Genomic DNA, 19,750 nt, shown 5'->3' on the forward strand with positions numbered 1-19,750 from the left:
TTTCTTTGCATGGACTGTATCCAATCTCTTAGGGGTGCGAAGAGAGGTAATGGAGCATAAATTGAACGTTATCCAGGAATATCGTCCAATTATTCAGAAAAAATGACACTTTGGGCCCGAAAAAGACACTGTGATTCAAGGACAAGTCGAGGAACTCTTGAAAGCCGGACACATTCAAGAGGTATACTTCCCGACCTGGTTATCAAATGTAGTACTGGTACCCAAGTCTTCGGGCAAGTGGCGCATGTGCGTGGACTTTCGTGATCTGAAAAAAGCATGTCCAAAGGATTGCTACCCCTTGCCTCGAATAGATTAGCTGGTGGATTCTACATCGGGGCATGAGTTGTTATGCTTCCTGGACGCCTATCAGGGATATCATCAAATTCCCTTAGCCAATGAAGATCAGAATAAAGTGAGTTTTGTCACCTCCACAGGAACTTATTGCTATGTGGTTATGCCCTTCGGACTCAAAAATGCTGGGGCCACTTATCAAAGTTTAATGGACAAGGTGTTCAAACAACAGATAGGCAAGAATATTGAGGTGTACGTGGATGATATCCTGGTCAAGACCTGAACAGCCGTGCAATTCATTTCCGACCTGACCCAGACATTCCAGACACTTCGCGATTATCGACTAATGTTAAACCCGAGCAAATGTACATTCGGGGTTCAGACCGGGAAATTCCTTGGCTACATGGTCACAAGGAGAGGAATTGAAGCTAATCCGGAGAAAGTCCAGGCCATTATCTCTATGGCATCACATAAAAATATTCACAAAGTGCAAAGGCTGTTAGGAAGGATTGCTGCACTGGCTCGGTTCATCTCGAGATCGGCGGACAAAAGTTTTCTTTTCTTCAAAGCACTCAGAAAAACCAAAAACTTTGAATGGGATGAACAGAGCAAAAAATCTTTTCAGGAATTGAAATCATATTTAAGAGAACTACCGGTATTGAATAAACCATTTCAGGGCGAAGGGCTCTTTGTGTACCTAGCTGCCACGCCCCGGGCTGCCAGCTCAGTCTTAGTAAGGAAAGAGGGAATGAATCATTTACCCGTCTACTTTGTCAGCCATGTCTTAAAGGGAGCAGAACTTAATTACATGACACAGGAAAAGTTAGCTTTGGCCCTCGTCATTACAACCCGAAAACTAAGGCCCTACTTCCTATCTCATCAGATCACTGTTCTTACCAACAGCGCCTTGGGAAAAATTGCAGCAAACCCAGATTAATCGGGAAGATTGATCAAGTGGATTACAGAGTTAAGTGAGTATGACATAAAATTTGAACTCCAAACTGCTATCAAGTCTCAAGCCCTAGCCGATTTCTTAGCAGAGACTGTTCAGTTAGAACAAGAAGACCATTGGAAGATATTTGTAGATGGGTATCACCCTGGGGCGAGGAAACCAACATCTCAATAAGGTTAGATTTCTGAGCATCTAATAATGAAGCAGAATATGAAGCACTCTTGCTCGGGCTAAAGGCTGCTCAAAAACTTGGTATATCCCGAGCTACCCTTTATTCCGATTCGCAACTGGCCATGCAACAGAGTAAAGGGAGGTTTGAAACTAAGAATGAAAAAAATGATAAAATATGCTCAAGAATTAGACAAAGCCAAAGAAGATTTTACTAAACTTATTATGGAGTTGATCCCGAGGACTGAAAATACAAAGGCTGACCAATTGGCCCGTCTTGCAAGTTCCGTGGGAGAACCATTTGAGCCCGGACTGAAGGGTAAAAAGATGATATCCCAACTTGAAAGTCTTGATGACATAATAGCGGACGTACTGGAAGGAGATTGGAGGTATGACATACACAAATACCTAACCAAGAACGAGCTCCCGAGTGATAATAAGAAGGCTCGGGAAATTAAAAAAAGAGCCTTACGTTTTGCGATGGTTGACAAGATACTCTTCAAAAGGTCATTCTCCCAACCTCTTCTCAAGTGTCTTGGCCCGGACGAGGCTAATTATGTCCTACGAGAGATACATGAAGGTTGTTGTGGAAATCACCTGGGTAGTATAGCCTTGGCTCGGAAAGCCCTCCTGGCCGGCTTTTTCTGGCCCACAATGAAGAAGGATGCATCCGTCTTGGTCAACTCACGCTACAATTGCCAAAGGCATGCTAATTTACAGTGGAGGCCCGCGGAATTTATGAAGGCGGTGGTAGCCTCCTGTCCTTTCGATCAGTGGGAGATGGATATTGTTGGGCCATTCCCAATAAGTACGGGTCAAAGGAAATTTTTGTTGGTGGTAGTTGATTATTTTTCAAAATGGGTCGAGGCCGAGCCCCTGGCCAAAATCACAGAAAAATAAGTCTTGAATTTTTTATGGAAAAATATTGTTTGCCGGTTCGGGATACCGCGCAGGCTTATATCGGACAATGGAAGGTAGTTTTGCGGCTCTAAGGTCCAAGCTTGGTGTAAACAGATGAAAATTGAACAAATTTTTATATATGTTGCCTACCCCCAAGGGAATAGACATGTGGAGGTTACTAACAGAACTATCGTTCAAACACTCAAGACCCGGTTAGATTCAGCTAAGGGAAAATGGGTGGATGAACTTCCATCTGTCTTATGGTCTTACCGAACTACAACAAGGTCCGGGACGGATGAGACACCGTACAATATGGTGTACGGGACTGAGGCAGTCCTTCCTGCCGAGATTGGACAGGAAAGTGCTCGAATAATAGCCTACGGTCCTGACAACAATAAATTAAGGGCCATGGATTTGGACCTGGTTGAAGAAAATCGAGCTAGAGCGACAGTTCGGTTAGCAGCCTATCGCAAGAGAATGACCCGAGCCTATAATAAAAAGGTTTACCCCCGAGCCTTTCAAGTGGGAGACCTGGTTATGAGGAAAATCCAACACCATGGAGAGAGAGGAAAACTGGACGCAAAATATGAAGGACCTTTCAAGGTGGTGGGGAAGGCAGGAGTAGCTGCCTACTATCTGGAAGATGCACAAGAAAAATAAGGAAAACGGCCGTGGAACGCTCAACACTTGAAGAAATATTACTCTTAGAGGCCCGGTCCGACCTGCTGCCTCACCCGACCCCATGGGAGTAAAGGGTTGTGAGTTATTTCATTATTTTTGAGTTTTTTGTTAATAGTAGTAGTTTATTTCCTTTTTATTTCTTTTACATGTTTTGTGAGATTATTAATGAAAAAATTACATATATTTGTCAAACATCACGCCATACGTGATCAAAAACAAAGCCCGACCAGTTCGACACACATCACGCCATACGTGATCAAAAGCAAAGTCCGACCAGTTCGGCACACATCACGCCATACGTGATCAAAAATAAAGCCCGACCAATTCGGCACACATCACGCCATATGTGATCAAAAGCAAAGCCCGACCAATTCGACACATCACGCCATACGTGATCAAAAGCAAAGCCCGACCAGTTCGGCACACATCACGCCATACGTGATCAAAAGCAAAGCCCGAACAGTTCGGCACACATCACGCCATACGTGATCAAAAGCAAAGCCCGATTCGTTCGGCACACATCACGTCATACGTGATCAAAAAACAAAACCCGATCAATTCGGCACACATCACGCCATACGTGATAAAAAACAAAGCCCTACCAGTTCGGCACTTACCACGCCACTTGTGGTTATCTCAAAATCTCGACCAAGCTCGACACCTACCACGCACTTCGTGGTCAAATTCAAAGCCCAACCAGCTCGGCACCTACCACGCCACTCGTGGCCTCCATCAAAAGCCCATTCGGTTGGAAAATGTTACTTGTACTTGGTTAATACAAGAGTTCTTACATGGGCTCGGGATCCGACCAGACCACATGGTCTAAATTTCATACTTCTTTTAGACCAGTAGGGGGAGGTACTATTGATTCCCCTAAAAAAATATGAGTCTAATCCGACCCGAACAGCTGGGCACTTACCACGCTATTCGTGGTCAAAATCAAAATTATAGCCCGATTATTCGGTGCTCACCACTTATTTTGTGATCAGATTAAAACTCACATTAATTGGGTAAGTATCATAAAAGTTCCAGCTCGGACATCATTCTTTTACTTAGCAAAATTTTGTTAAGATTCCAGCTCGGGAATCAATCTTATACTTGTCAAAATTTTGTTAAGATTCCAGCTCGGGAATCAATTTCACTTAGCAAAATTGATTAAGATTCCAGCTCAGGAATCAATCTTATACTTGTCAAAATTTTGTTAAGATTCCAGCTCGGATATTATTCTTTTACTTAGCAAAATTTTGTTAAGATTCCAGCTCGGGAATCAATCTTATACTTGTTAAAATTTTGTTAAGATTCTAGTTCGGGAATCAATCCAGTACTTGACAAAATTTTGTTAAACTCATAAAGCAATCTTTGCCAAAATATTAACACAAGTCATATGCGGGACATCCATTCATGATACGGAACAAGTTAAAAACCAAAAGGAAGACCACGCAGGGTCCGAATAAAAGGTTGGATGCATTGTTCTTCAAATATGGAAAATAAAAAACACTAAGGAGCGGCATCTTCCCTTTTTCTCAGGCTCTTTCTCCTCTTGCTCAGCTTCCTCCCGCTCAGATCTCTCCTCCTCGTCAGGCAAGTCATCCAAGGCCTTGGCAGAGTCAAGGGAGGAGAAAGGATGTTCAGCCTCAGAATATCCCTCATCTCTGACCTGAGCTAGACACCCCTTAAAGCCGTCCTCGAAGAAAGCCACATTCTTCTCAGCACATAGGTCGGAAAACTCAGAGGAGTTGATAAAATCCTTTTTCTTTTCAGACCATCCGATCTCAAACTCTTGATCCTTGGCAGCCAGAACATCCTCGAGCTCGGTGATACGCTTCTTAGCCTCATCCCACCCGTCCTGAGCAGTCTCGATGTCCGACCTCATGTCATGTATTTCCTGACCATGAGCGTCTTTAAGGTCACTGATCTGCTTGGTCAATACGGTTATCCGCTTTATTAGAGCATCTTGGTTCAGAGAGTGGTCAGATCGGGCCTTGTATGATCGAGCAGTGACCTTTTCCGCCCAGACCATGGTCTACAAATGAAAATTCAAAGTATTATTCAAGGGTAGGAGAATAAGAAAAAAAAATGCTAAATGAAAATTACAAGGAATTACCTGCATGAAAGACAAGGCCAAGGATTCCTCAGCCTCCTTGTCCTGGACCGCCCGGACTATATCTAGGTCTTCAGTAGAGACCATATGTTGAAGAATATTCAAACTCCTGGTCTGGTCTGGATGGGCAAAGAAAGAAACTCCCGGGCTGTACGGATGGTCAGGATCACCCCGCTCCATATGCTCGGGAAGGGACCCGAGATCGATGAAAACTTTCTCCTTCCCCTTTCCATGAACGACGGTGCTGGTTTGGAGAGTGGGCTCTTGCTTGCTCGGGGCTTCATCTCCCCAAAATTTCTTGGCAGACTTCTTGGATTCAGTGGCGGATTCCGCAGACGCCTCGGGCTTCTTCCGTTTCAATCTCTTGGCTGCAGCTCGGAAGTCCGCCGTCACCCAGCTTCGATTATTCTTTCGTCTGTAGAAGAAGAAAAGGTTAACACGAGTGCACGGGAGAATAGAGAAGAAAATGATTGAAAAGGTTATGTACCCCTACCTAAATCACCCTGAACCTCTATCCCTTTCCTTCAAAAGCCATATTTGCAAAGCAGGTCTTCCTTGATTAGGCTCTCGATATTGAAGGTTTTTTCAGAGAGGGTGGCAAGAAAATTAGTGAAATTATGGCTGGGTGGAATAGGAAAGTCAGGAGAAGTAAAATTCATTGCCCAGTTAGATCGACACTTCCAATGCTGCTCGGGCTCAGGACGAACAAAGAAAAATCTATTGTTCCAACCTTTAAGAGAGCTTGGTTTTCCCTTCAAAAATTTGTACTCGGGCCGGATAGAAATATAAAATCGATCCGGGGCTGTTTTCTTGATCTCAAGGAATTTGGTAAAATTCCCCACATCTAAGGGAACCCGGAAAAAACAAAACAAGTCCTAAGGATAAAATAGAGCTAATAGAGTTAGGGGTCAACTGGCTCGGACATATACAAAAAAATTGGCACTGGGCCAAAATGATGTGCGGGATTGGAAATCTAGGACCCATCTTCACTTGGTCTAGGCTAAAACTTAGGAAACCCTTGGGGGGTTTATGAGCCCGGTCATGGCGTCCCGGGATTATCAATTTGTAGGCTTCGGGCATGCCCGACCTATCTCTAATTGTTGGACCCATGTCCGGACTAAGATGGGAAGCAAGTAATTCGAACCAATGCTTCCCATCTTATTTTAATTGGGCTTCGTCATTCCTAAGCCGATGAAGTCTCCTCATCTTAGCCTCCCGAGTCTCAGAAGTGCTCGGGTCGGCATCCAATTCTGCCTGATCAGAGGGTTCAGGGGATTCGAGATGAGGAGAGGAAGGAACATCTATAAAAAGGGTTAATTCCCTAACATTGGAGTCATCAGGGGAGGACATCTTAACTTAATATTTAATAGAAAAACTTACGGAAAAATATGGTTGGTCGGGAATTATAAATGAGAAGCTTGATAACTGACTGATCGGAAAAGACACGGGAATATCAGCTCGGGTCGGGAGAGCTCTCGAAATTTTGACAGAGTAACGCCCAGGCTGTAAAAGTAAAAAAAATGAAGTTTTTTACCGTCCTATTTATAGGAGGATTGAATGGACCTGAACCGACCGATGATAGCTTGGATCAGCGGTTCAGGGCGTGCCACGTCACTCAGGGAATCTCTCGGGAATCGTACAGTCACGAGATCCTCACCGTTCAGAGAAAGAACATGACGAGGATCGAGATCCGAACCAATCAGAGAAAACACATGACAAGGATCGAGATTCGGACTGCTCACAGAAAACACTTTGTGGTATATTACATTACAAGCATAATATATGGGGCTCGGGGTCCGGTCAGAGGACTATGTGGTCTAAAATTCATACTTCTTTAGACCAGTTGGGGGAGGTACTATTGATGCCCCTAAAAAATATACGGGTCTAACCCGACCCGAGCCCAATAATCCATATTTTTGGAAGTATATAGTGAGGCCCATCTAGTCTTATTTTATTAAAAGCCCAGTCTGGGATGGCTCTGTTAGGGAATGGGCTCGTGATCATAAATTCATGGGCTTGAGCCCTAACCGGTATGGGTGGAGCCCGACCCGGGCCCAAGACGGGCTCGGTATCTAGAACCTTCTAGTCTTCTCGGATACATGAAGATCTGCAACAGATAAAGACAAATATCTTATGAATCCAAGATTTGATATGATTTCAGACTCATCAATTAGAGTCCTACTTTAACACATATTCTACCTTGACAAGGTAACCTACCCCTCCAAGCCCCTATAAATACAGGTATTTCCTATGGCTTTACACATTCATCTCTTCTATTCACTTCTTGTTCACACACTCACGCACGAATATTCTCTTGTTATTACTTTTAGTCAAGCTCTTTTCACTTGCGAGCACTGACTTAGGCATCGGAGGGGTCACGCTGAAAACACCTTCGGCGCCCCCTAATTTTAGATTTTGTCTTTGCAGAGCTCTATCGTGCCCGACCCGACCCGCTTTGTGGAGGATTTGGAGATTCGCTCTACCAGACCGAACCCGAAGGAAAATTTCGACATCATCACATGTATTATGTGTTTTCATGGATTATGTGATTGCATGTTTTATATGCCTGTATATATAGCATGTCATGACTGTATGAAGTAATTTGTGTCCTAACTCTCTTGAGTATGAAATTTATGTTCTTGATGTATATTGAATAGGAATCGAACTGCATAGAATCTAGACAGGATAGAGTGTTAATGCGACTGATCAGATGGAGATCTATCCAACACCGTTGGGAGCATTATTGTTGGGATTGCAGTTGTTTTAACCCGCCTACTCTAAGGAATACTGAGAATACTATTGGTTGTGTAAACTGATTAGAAGAAAGTGAGCAGCTGCTTTGATTTTCAGAGATACTTAGTTGGATTCATGACTATTCTTGTCGATGAAATTCTTATCGTTCGAAGAGTTGTACTGATCTTTCAGATTCTTGAGAGTTGTTTGCGGAATTGCAAGCCGAGCAGTGTTATACTTTCTCTATCGGCGTCTGAATTCTGACTGGATCGAGTTGTCCTTCCTCGACCATATTATCGGGAGGTGGAAGTCCTGTTGATCACCTCAAGACCGGAGCCGATATGAATTGATCTAAAGCAACGTCCTTACCTAGAATTTGAAGATTCTTGGATTAGCAAGTTCTATCGCAGACTCTTCGCTTGATTCTTATCGATTGTAAAGCCGATTACTTAGCAGAATATGTCTTCTGGCTGGACTTAATCTTATGAGACCATTTCTTATTGATTGAAGGAGAGATTGATCAGCGCTTCATTATTCTTTTATTCCTTCTGTATTGATGACCTTACGGTGCCTTGCACTTCTTCTTATTGAGATTTGAGGTATATATTCTTGTTCAGAAAAGTCACTTATATCATGAGCATCGAAATAGCTGAAGACGCTCGAGACTCAATGTCTGATTATGGATTTTGAGCACGCAGCAATCTTATTGATTAGAAGATCTGGCATCTTTATTTCTTATGAGGAGATTTCCGTAATCTTCCTGATCCGGAAGCTATAGTACTGGTTTCGCCGTACAGGCTGAGTATGAGGAAGAGAAGGTGATTAGAGGTACTGAAGAATTTTTTATTGGATATCCTTTCTATCTGGAGAGATTGTATGCAGCAGCTGATGCTCTGATACCACTTAATGTGAGGACCTTGATTCCAATCATCTAATCAAAAAAATCGTTAATAAACAACAGAGAGTCCGGACCAAAAAGGTAAAGATTTTGGTAAAGATTTTTTTTAGATGATTGGAATCAAGGTCCTCACATTAAGGATCCTTGGTACCAGACTAGCTTAATGGTACCAGGGATCAAAAGACTTTGTACTTAAGCCTGGAGGTGCATGGTTCGATCCCTGGGGAGGGCAAAAACTCTCCTAGCCAGGTGGGGAGAAGACCATGAGTTAGAATATGGTTGTCGGCCCACTAAGCTGTGAAGGGACGCACGCGGACCATTACAATGGAAGCCCAATTCTTAGTTATGAAGTTCGATTTAGCCCCGGAATTGGTTAATTACTAACCCTTAATCATATTATTATCTTAAAATGGAATCTGGGTTACTACACAAAGTGTCATTGCGAAGAAGAGCATCAAACTCCTCAGACATTGCGGCACGCCAACGGGGATCCTTGGGAGCTATAGTGTGCAAGGATGGCTCAGATGGAGTGGTGTCAGTGACAGCAGTGAGGTCAAAGCGAGGATTGGGCTTGAATATATTATTTCTGGAGCGGGTAACCATAGGATGAGAGGTCGAGGGTATGGGTGGGGTGGATGTGGCTTGTTCGGGAGGTGGCTCAAGAGGCCGAGGGGGGGTAGTGGGGCGGGGTTTGGCGATGGGTGGAGACTGGATGGAGCAGGTGGGTGGAACGAGATACGGCACAGGAGGACAGGGAGGTGAAGAATCGTCAGACGGGGAATCCTCCACAGGGACACTACCAGGCAGCACTGCAGAAGGAGAACCAGCACCAGCACCAGCACCAGCATCACCACTAGCAAAAGGTTACTCAGACTCAACAAAAACAACATGACGCGAGACAAAGATTCTGCCAGAGGAAGGCTCAAGACATAGATAGGCACTCTGGATAAGGGAGTAACCTAGGAAGACACAGGGAGAAGAGCAGTGGGAGAGCTTATGTGGGGCATAGGGGCGAAGCCAAGGATAGCACAGACACCAAAATATACGAAGCTTGGAGAGATTAGGAGAAGCAGCGAAAAGGCATTCAAAAGAGGATTTGTAGGAAAGGCGGTGTTTTGGTAGCCGATTAATGAGATAAACTGCAGTGGCAAAGGATACGGCCAGAAACGAGTAGGTACCGACGCATGGTGAAGGAGGTCAAGACCTGTTTTGACAACATGAAGATGACTACGTTCGGAGTAGCCATTATGCTCAGGAGTGTGAGGGGGTGTGGTTAGGTGAGAAATACCGTGCAAACCAAGAAATTCTTTGAGGGCCAGGAATTTACCACCATTGTCAGTGTATAAGGTGATAATAGGACGATTAAACCGTTTTTCAACGAGAGATATAAAACATCAAAATACAAAAAGAACATCCAATTTTCGTTCTATGGGATAAAGTCATATATATTTACTGTAATGGTCAACAAATATAACATAGTATTTATAAATATCGCAGGAAATAACTCGCGAAGTCCAAACATCAGAAAAAATTAAATCAAGTGGAAATTGCGAAGAAAGAGATGTGAAACGACCCTAACTCTCTAAATAATAAATAAATATGCGGAAATTTTTTTTTATTACTTACTAAATAAAATATGTACATATATGCCCATACATATATGCACAGAATAAAAAGATTTAATAAATAAATAAATAAATAAATAACTCAAATAAAATGCATTCTTTAATAAAATAAATATCTGAGTCAAATATTGAATTAAAATACTGCTTAAATAAATTGATTAAAGTTTGCATGCACTGAAAAATATTTAAATAAAATATTCCAAACCACAACCACTGAAAAATAATTAAAATGTATAACATGCTGAAGTATTCAAAACATGCAATGTGACTCAGACATCTATCACGATCACGGGGATCACTGCCAGTCTGCTCATACGTCCTCGCCTCCGGTGGGTACTACGTCCTCTACGTACTCACCTGCACCATACCAGTGTAGTGAGCCTAGAAGCCCAACATGCTAACATAACAAGGATTTAAAATAATTTAAATCACTTTAATACTAATACATAACATATACATGAATGAGCATGCTTAAAATAACATCATGACATAACATAACTTAAATTAACTTAAATATCATAATCATACATAATACATAAACATTGTTGAGCAAATTATTTTCTAACATCGCATGGTTGTATCCATAGTGTAACCTTAAATCATACATCAAATACTGATCAGCGTGAAAACCAACGTACGTGACGGTGACGAATCACCTCTTAAATTGGCAGTAAACTGCCCTTCAACAGTTCACATATGGGGACGAGTCCCCCTTAAATTGTCACACTACTTCAACTTCCAACATAAAATATTTTCTTTTGCTCAACCTTAAACATTAAATCATGCATAAAAATTATTTCATGAATGCATGTACTTAAATAAAATGTGTGTCCTTCATATATATTTAATTTAATTTCATACTAACATATAAATATAAAAATAATCTTCAATGCATAAAAATAATTAAATATATATTCAGGACATATGCAATTTCTCATGGATTGTACTGGACTGCTGGCCCTAACACTCAAGCCCATTTACTTAAATCTGGCCCATTAACACTGAGATTGGCCCAATAACATACTTAAGCCCAATAAAAATTATTCTAAGCCCAATTAATTAATTAAAGCCCATTAAAACCTTCCCGGCCCAATAACAACCTATTTTGGCCCAATGGGCCCTAAAGCCCAAAGATTGGCCCAATAACTTCCATGAGCCCTAAAGCCCATAAAAATTAGTGGGCTCACTTAATTAAATTAATTAAGCCCAAATACTTAAATTTAACCCAAAGTAATTAAATGGAACCCAAAACATTTTATTTCAAATTAAATGGCCCAAAAACCAATTAAATCAATAAATACTTTAAAATTAAAAAGACTCGAGCCCGGCCCACCAACCCGGACCCGGACCAACCTAACCCGACCCACTACCCTAATGACCCGACCCGGACCACTCAGACCCGTCCCAGACCCGAAACTAGCCCAAAACCTCCTCTCCCTACCCCTTTCTCGGCCAACAGTTTGAGCAGTTCCACGAGATTCGTTCGTGCCATCTGCTCCAGAAACATTTGGCCGTGAAACCACCTCACGAACGTAGTGCACTCAAAGACGTTTCCAAAAAGCTAAAAACCAGCCAAAATGATGGCATAACGAAGGAGAACGGACCTCTGCAAGTCGGCCTATCCTAGACTTGCGAGCAGACCTGACCAGCGCCGGGACTTTCGATCGTTCTTCCTACTCCGGCCATATTTTTCCGTGAAACCACTTCTCAATCCTAAAGAACATCTAGAGGGTTCAAAAACTTCAGGCCTCACCAAAAATAGGGGCCTGGAGAAGGAGAACGAAGTCTTCTTCCTCAGAACCCTGAACCTGCGCACCCTTGGACCCAGAACTGATGCAGCTCGACTCCAGCCCTGTTCCAGCCTTAACCATCCAACCAAACCCAGCCTAGGGACCCTAAGACCCCCTATGAACCATGGACCAGCAGCCATGCACGCCCATAACCATAAAAACGTGAGTATGTTAATGAAATCAAAGAACCATGTGCATACCTCCAGAAATCCGATTTGTTTTACTGAAAATTTCAATGAAAAGTTTGATGCCTACACACACACACGCATAATAACTGATATGGCACAAAAAATAGAGAAAGAATCATGCCTTGCACCGTAGTTTGAAGAGAAAGGAGTGCGTAGAACGATTCCGGGACGATGGGGCGATGACAACCGACTTGGAAGCTTCAATATCGAGCTATGGTGTTCTTCGTGGAGGCTGCTAGCCGAAGAAGATGATGAATATGGGGTGGGGTGGCGGCTGATGGAAAATAACGTGGGGGTAGGGATAGATTTAGGTTTAAGTTTTTAATTAAAATAGGTTTTAGGATAATTAAAAATATTAAAAAGGATATTAAATTTAAAATATATAACTTAAAAACTCTAACTAACAACTAAAATCTGATAATAAATTTAAAAATCCCGAAATACATAATTAAGAAAATTTTAAAAATAATTAAAAGTCACTATTTTGGCTTATTTTGAATAAAAACAGACTCCTAAAATTATATAAAATTAAATACTAAAAATATTGAGGAAATAAAACTCAAAATAATATTTTTGGGCTCTAAAAAAACTCATAAAATAATTTGGATAGAAAGTTGTCATCTCGTCCGTCCACGGTCCCGTCTACGCGATCAAAAACAATTAAATGCTAAAAATCATAAAAATCACTAATTATGGGTTAAATGCTTAAGAATAAATTAAATCATGCACAAATAATTCACATAATTATTTAACCCATAAATCTAAAATTTAAATAATTAAATTCCCTAATTATGCATGCAGATTTACGTATTTAAAAATACTGGGTGTTACAATTCTCCCCCCCCCCCCCCCCCCCCCCCCCCCCCCCCCCCCCCCCCCCCACCCCCTTAAATTGAATTTCGTCCTCGAAATTAAAGTACTTACCCGAACAACTCCGGGTAGCGAGTCCTCATGTCTGCCACGGTCTCCCAAGTAGCTTCCTCCTCTTAGTGATTTAGCCACTGGACTCTGACCATCGGTATAACCCGCGTCCTAAGCCTCTGCTCCTCCCTAGCCAAGATCCGTATAGGCCTCTCCTCAAATGCTAACTCCGGTGTCAACTGAAGAGGCTCAAAATCCAATACATGCGATGGGTTGGAGACATATCTCCGAAGCATGGATACATGGAAAACGTTATGCACTGCCGCTAGCCCTGGTGGTAGAGCTAAACGGTAGGCCAACGTGCCAACTCTCTCCAAGATCTCGAATGGCCCTATATACCTCGGATTAAGCTTACCTCTCCGGCCAAATCGCACTACTCCCTTCATAGGTGACACCTTCAGGAATACGTGATCACCTACAGCGAACTCCAAATCTCGTCGTCGAGTATCTGCATAACTCTTCTGACGACTCTGAGCAGTCCTCATCCGATCCCGAATCTGAGTCACCATGTCAGCTGTCTGCTGCACAATCTCAGGACCAAGTAAAATCCTCTCACCAACCTCATCCCAATGCACAGGGGATCTGCATCTCCTCCCATACAATGCTGCATAAGGAGCCATACCTATAGACGACTGAAAACTATTGTTATAGGTAAACTCCACTAATGGCAGTCTAGTCTCTCACGAGCCCTGAAAATCGATGACACAAGCTCTCAGAAGATCCTCGAGAACCTGAATCACTCTCTCAGACTGACCATCTGTCTGGGGATGGAATGCTGTGCTGAACAAAAGTCTAGTCCCCATAGCTGTGTGCAGACTCTTCCAAAATGCGGATGTGAATCTCGGATCTCTGTCTGACACAATCGACACTGTATGCCATGCAACCTAACAATCTTCTTGATGTAAAGCTCTGCATACTGTGTCAATGAGTAAGTAGTCCTCACCGGCAAGAAATGAGCTGACTTGGTGAGTCTATCCACAATCACCCAAATCGCTGTGCAACCTCTGGCACTCCTCGGTAAGCCAACCACAAAGTCCATCGTAATATTCTCCCATTTCCATTCCGGAATAGGAAGAGGTCTAAGAAGTCCTGCTGGACGCTGATGCTCTGCCTTGACTTGCTGACAAGTCAAGCACTCTGACACCACTCTCCCGATGTCTCTCTTCATCCCGGGCCACCAATATAATAGCTGCAAATCTCTATACATCTTCGTACTTCCGGGGTGAATGGAGTACGGAGATGTGTGAGCCTCTGCTAAAATCTCAACTCTCAACTGATCGACGATCGGTATCCACATCCTACCACGGTACTGAACAATGTCATCCACAACTGTATACAAGAGATTACCCCTAGCCTCATCTCTCTGTCTCCATCGCTGCAACTCCTCATCAGTAGACTGTCCATCCCTGATCCGATCTCGCAGAACTGGCTGCACCGTCAATACTGACAAGCTCGGTGCATGTCCACTCGGATAACACTCCAAGTCAAATCTCTGAATCTCGCTCTGTAGTGGTAACTGTACGGTCAAACATGATACCACTGACGACTTCCGACTCAAAGCATCCGCTACTACATTAGCTTTACCCGGATGGTAGCTAATGTCACAGTCATAATCCTTCACCAACTCCAACCATCTCCGTTGCCTCATGTTCAACTCCTTCTGGTTGAAGAAGTACTTGAGGCTCTTGTGATCAGTGAAAATCTTGCACTTCTCGCCATACAGATAGTGCCTCCAGATTTTCAAAGCGAAAACCACTGCTGCTAACTCCAAGTCATGCGTCGGGTAATTCTGCTCATGAACCTTCAGCTGCCTCGACGCATACGCAATAACCTTGCCACACTGCATAAGTACTGCGCCTAAACCCAGCTTAGACGCGTCGGTGTACACCACTAACTCCTCGTGTGGTACTGTCACTGCTAACACCGGTGCAGTAGTGAGTGCTTCCTTCAGCTGATCGAAGCTCCTCTGACAGTCTGAACTCCAGATAAACTTCGCATTCTTCTTGGTTAAGAAAGTCAAGGGTACTGAAATAGAGGAAAAACCCTTGATGAACTTCCTATAATATCCTGCCAAACCCAAGAAACTGCGAATCTCTGAAGCATTCTTCGGAATACCCCAATTCTGCACCGCCTCAACCTTCGACTGATCAACTGCAATCCCATCTCTCGAAATAATGTGGCCAAGAAATGCCACCTGCTCGAGCCAAAACTCGCACTTGCTGAACTTGGCATACAACCGATGCTCCCTCAAGGTCTGCAAGGCTGTCTGTAGATGCTGTCTATGCTCCTCAATGCTCCTAGAGTAGATCAAGATATCATCAATGAAGACTATGATGAACTGATCTAGATACAGCTGAAAAACTCAGTTCATGAGATCCATGAAAACCGCTGGAGCATTGGTCATCCCAAATGGCATCACTAGGAACTCGTAATGCCCATACCGTGTCCGAAAAGCAGTCTTGGACACATCTGCCTCTCTAACCCACAGCTGATGATAACCAGATCGCAGGTCGATCTTGGAGAACACTGAAGCTCCCTGCAACTGATCAAATAAATCCTCTATCCTCGGCAGTGGATACTTGTTCTTCACTATGACCCTGTTGAGCTCTCGGTAATCGATGCACAATCTCATACTGTCATCCTTCTTTTTCACAAATAACACCGGAGCCCCCCATGGAGAAAAGCTAGGACGAACAAAGCCTTTCTCTAATAGCTCCTGAATCTGCTCCTTCAACTCTTTCATCTCGGTAGGAGCAAGTCTGTACGGTGCCTTAGAGATAGGCACGGTGTCTGGCACCAAGTCGATGCTGAACTCCACATCTCTCACTGGTGGAATTCCTGCAACATCCTCCGGAAAGACATCCGGAAAGTCACGAACCACCTCTATCTCTGATAATGATCTGCTAGATGGTTCTGAGGTCGTGACAATACTCGCTAGAAACCCCTGGCAACCCCGTCTCAACAACTTCCTCGCCTGAATAAGAGATATCACCAGAGGAAAATCACTGCTCTGAGATGCATGGAAAGTAAACGGGTCGCCCCCTGACGGTTTCACTGACACTGACCTCCGACGAAAATCAATCGAAGCTCCATTGACTGTCAACCAGTCCATACCCAAAATCAAATTAAAACCACTCAATGGAAAAACCACCACATCTGCTCGAATGGAGTGTCCCTGAAGCTCCAACTCCAGTCCTCGAATAACCTTCGAGGTAGAAATAATCTGCCCTGACGGCATAGTAACATCATACCCACTGTCAATAATCTCAGGTGTGATGCCTATCCGCCTGATAAACTCCAGGGAGATAAACAAATGCGTAGCCCCTGAATCTAGCAACGCAAACGTGGAGTTGCCTCCAACTAGAATTCTCCCTGCATGCAGAAAATTCCCAACAATTTCATACCACTACTAAACTTTTCCCCAACGAGTCACCAATAACCCTTAATTCTAATCACAAGTAGAAACATGCTTTTTATTCTAACATGCAGATAGATAACTCAAATAACAACAATTTCACAGAAAACAAAATTCTTAACCAAAGAAAGAATTATAAAAATATTAGGGATAAGATATACCGGTGATCAAGGAGGTGTCTGGATCTACCTCCTTGGCCTGCATGACGAACACTCTACCAGCAGTGTTCTTCTTCCTCGGGCAGTTAGCTATCTGATGCTCTGGCTCTCTGCAGTGGTAACAAACTCCGGCTCCCAATAGACAAGGTCCCGAATGCATCTTCTGACACTTCGAGCAAGTAGGAAAACCTATGGCATTAGGGGCCCCGCCCCTCTGCTGCTGTGGCCTCTGCTGCTGCGGCCTCTGCTGCGGATTCGGGCCCTTAGCCGGCCCGGTAAACTGCTTTTTCGCATGAGGCTGCGAAGATGGTCGCTGATATCCTGACTGACTCTGTCTCTTCCCTTGCTGCTCCCTATGGATCTCTCTCCTACCCTCCTCGGAACGCAAGGCTCTACTGACTGCAGTCTCATAAGTAGGGACGTCCGCCATGCGAACGTCATGCCTGATATCCGCCTTCAGACCCTCCACAAACTGCCTCATTTTCTCTTGTGGACTGTCTGAAATCAGAGGCACAAAGTGACAGCCCCTCTCGAACTGTCTCACATACTCAACCACAGATCTGTCCCCCTGTCGGAGACTCATAAACTCCCGGATCATGCGACTGCGCACATCCTCCGTGAAATACTTGGCATAGAAGATACGCCTGAACTCTGCCCACGTCAGTGTAGGAAGGTGAACCCCCCTGGCAGCACCCTCCCACCACAAAGCTGCATCTCCCCTCATCATGTACGTCGCACAGTTCACCCTGTCGACATCTGTGATCCCCATATACGCAAAGATGGACTCCAAAGAGCGAATCCACCCCTCAGCCACCAAAGGATCGGTGGTACCAGTGAACTCCTTGGGTCCCTTCTTCTGGAACCTCTCAGCTACGTCCTCTTCATGAGACATCCTAGGACGTGAAGCCTGCTGCTCTAGCAGAGCAGTAATCCCCGCCATCAAAGTCGCATTGGTCTGCTCCAATGCTGCTAGTGGGTTCTGCGGAGGTGGAGGTGAAGGTGGAGGTGTAGGTGTAGGTGGAGATTGATGAAACTTAAAATTTGTAATTATTTATATGTTAAAAAGTGTGTTTGAAAATTTAAGTTTAATTAAAATTATGAAGTTGTATTATTTTAGTGTTATGTGTTTATATTTAAATGTTTTACTAAAATGTTGTATTTTACGGTTTACGCAGGTTTGGTAAAAATAAAATTACTCAAGCTACAGAGGTCATAATGGAGTAATCTCAAAACCTGTAGAATCACAAAAGAGGCATCTTCAACTTTGTAGAAGACAAGAAATTCCAAAAACTTCATTAAGATGATCAAAATAATCAAACATCAAAATGGAGATAGATTTACTTTTACTATGACCAGCTTGGAGTAAAAATATCATAAGTATTTCATATGTTATCCAAAAGGGGTGAATGAGTTGTCCAAACACATCTACACAAAATATCCTACGTGTTCTATGTTGAAAAGAAAGGCTGAATCGGTGGTCTAAGGCATCAAACATGCCAATTAAAGTTGGGTCATGGTATTGACATTCAAGGAGACAAGCACCCACCAACTTTACTATTTCACATTTAATGAGCCTTGGACTCTTGATCTCATTTGGCCTATAAATAGATGTGTTGTATAAGCTTTGTAGTGGGTAAGAGTGTAGAGAATTCTTCATTTGTAAAATAAATATTGTGTGTGTGAGAATAAAAGTTTGAGTGTGCAAGTTTCTCAAGTTCAAGTATGAAATTTCTTTTATCTTTATTCTTGAGTTTCATGTTCATGGAAAGCTAAATCTTTTTATGTCAAGGTGAAAAGGTTTCATTGTTGGTCAAGTAAGATTGTCTATATTTTGTATATTCTTTTCTTTTCTATTTTTATTTTTACTAATTGATCTTTATTTGTAGGTATAATTTTGGATGATTTGTTGTTATCTATTTACATCAAATGCTTGGTACCTTGAATGTGGTTACCTTGATTTGTTGTCAAATATGATACAATAAATACTACAATAATTATATACTATAAATATATGTATCTATTTATAATAAAGTCATATATATTATTTAGACGATAGCGCGACACTGTCGGTTGTTCTAAATAATATATTGTGATTTGAACTAACATTTACTTTCTCGCATCTAACTTTTACTTTATCGCAACTAACATTTACTTTTCCGCAACTAACATTTACTTTCTCGCATCTAACTTTTACTTTTCCGCAACTAACATTTACTTTATCGCATCTAACATAAAGTCATATATTTTATTTAGACGATAGCGTGGTTCTGCCGGATGTTCTAAATAAAATATTGTGATTTGATCTAACATTTACTTTTATGTCAATTTATATTTATGCATTTATATATATATTATGGGTACCATGTATTAAATATCGGTTGATATTAATATAGTGGGAACTATATTATATGATATACTTGTTTAAATATTTCATTGTTCTTTTATGATAGTTTCTTTTATTTATTTTTATTAAGCAATCTTAAATAAACCAACAATGAACCTTTGAAACCTTGACAATTTTATAATTTGTGTATTTGAAGTTTTATTGCTAAAATTAAACTTACAACATCCTCTCCGTGGATCGATCTCGTACTCACGAGTATATTACTTGCAGACAACCTACACTTGGGTGAATTACAATTTAAGTTGTAGCAAGTTTTTGGCGCCGTTGCCGGGGAGGTATAAATTAAGTTTAATTTTGTTATTATGTAAATAGTATGTTGTTTTTTATTGTATGATTGTTTGGAGTCGTAAACAAAGTGGTAGACTTGTTCGAGTAACTGAAAATATTTTAAACATGGACGATAATTCTAATAATCAAGATGATAATAATAATAATCATCATCATCAAGAACATGAACAACCAAGAACACTTAGGCACCATATGAATCCAATAAGAACTAGTACACCATCTTGTTTAGTTTTTCCT

The sequence above is a fragment of the Henckelia pumila genome, unplaced genomic scaffold (assembly GCF_033568475.1).
Source record: "Henckelia pumila isolate YLH828 unplaced genomic scaffold, ASM3356847v2 CTG_627:::fragment_1, whole genome shotgun sequence".
Lineage (NCBI taxonomy): Eukaryota > Viridiplantae > Streptophyta > Magnoliopsida > Lamiales > Gesneriaceae > Henckelia > Henckelia pumila.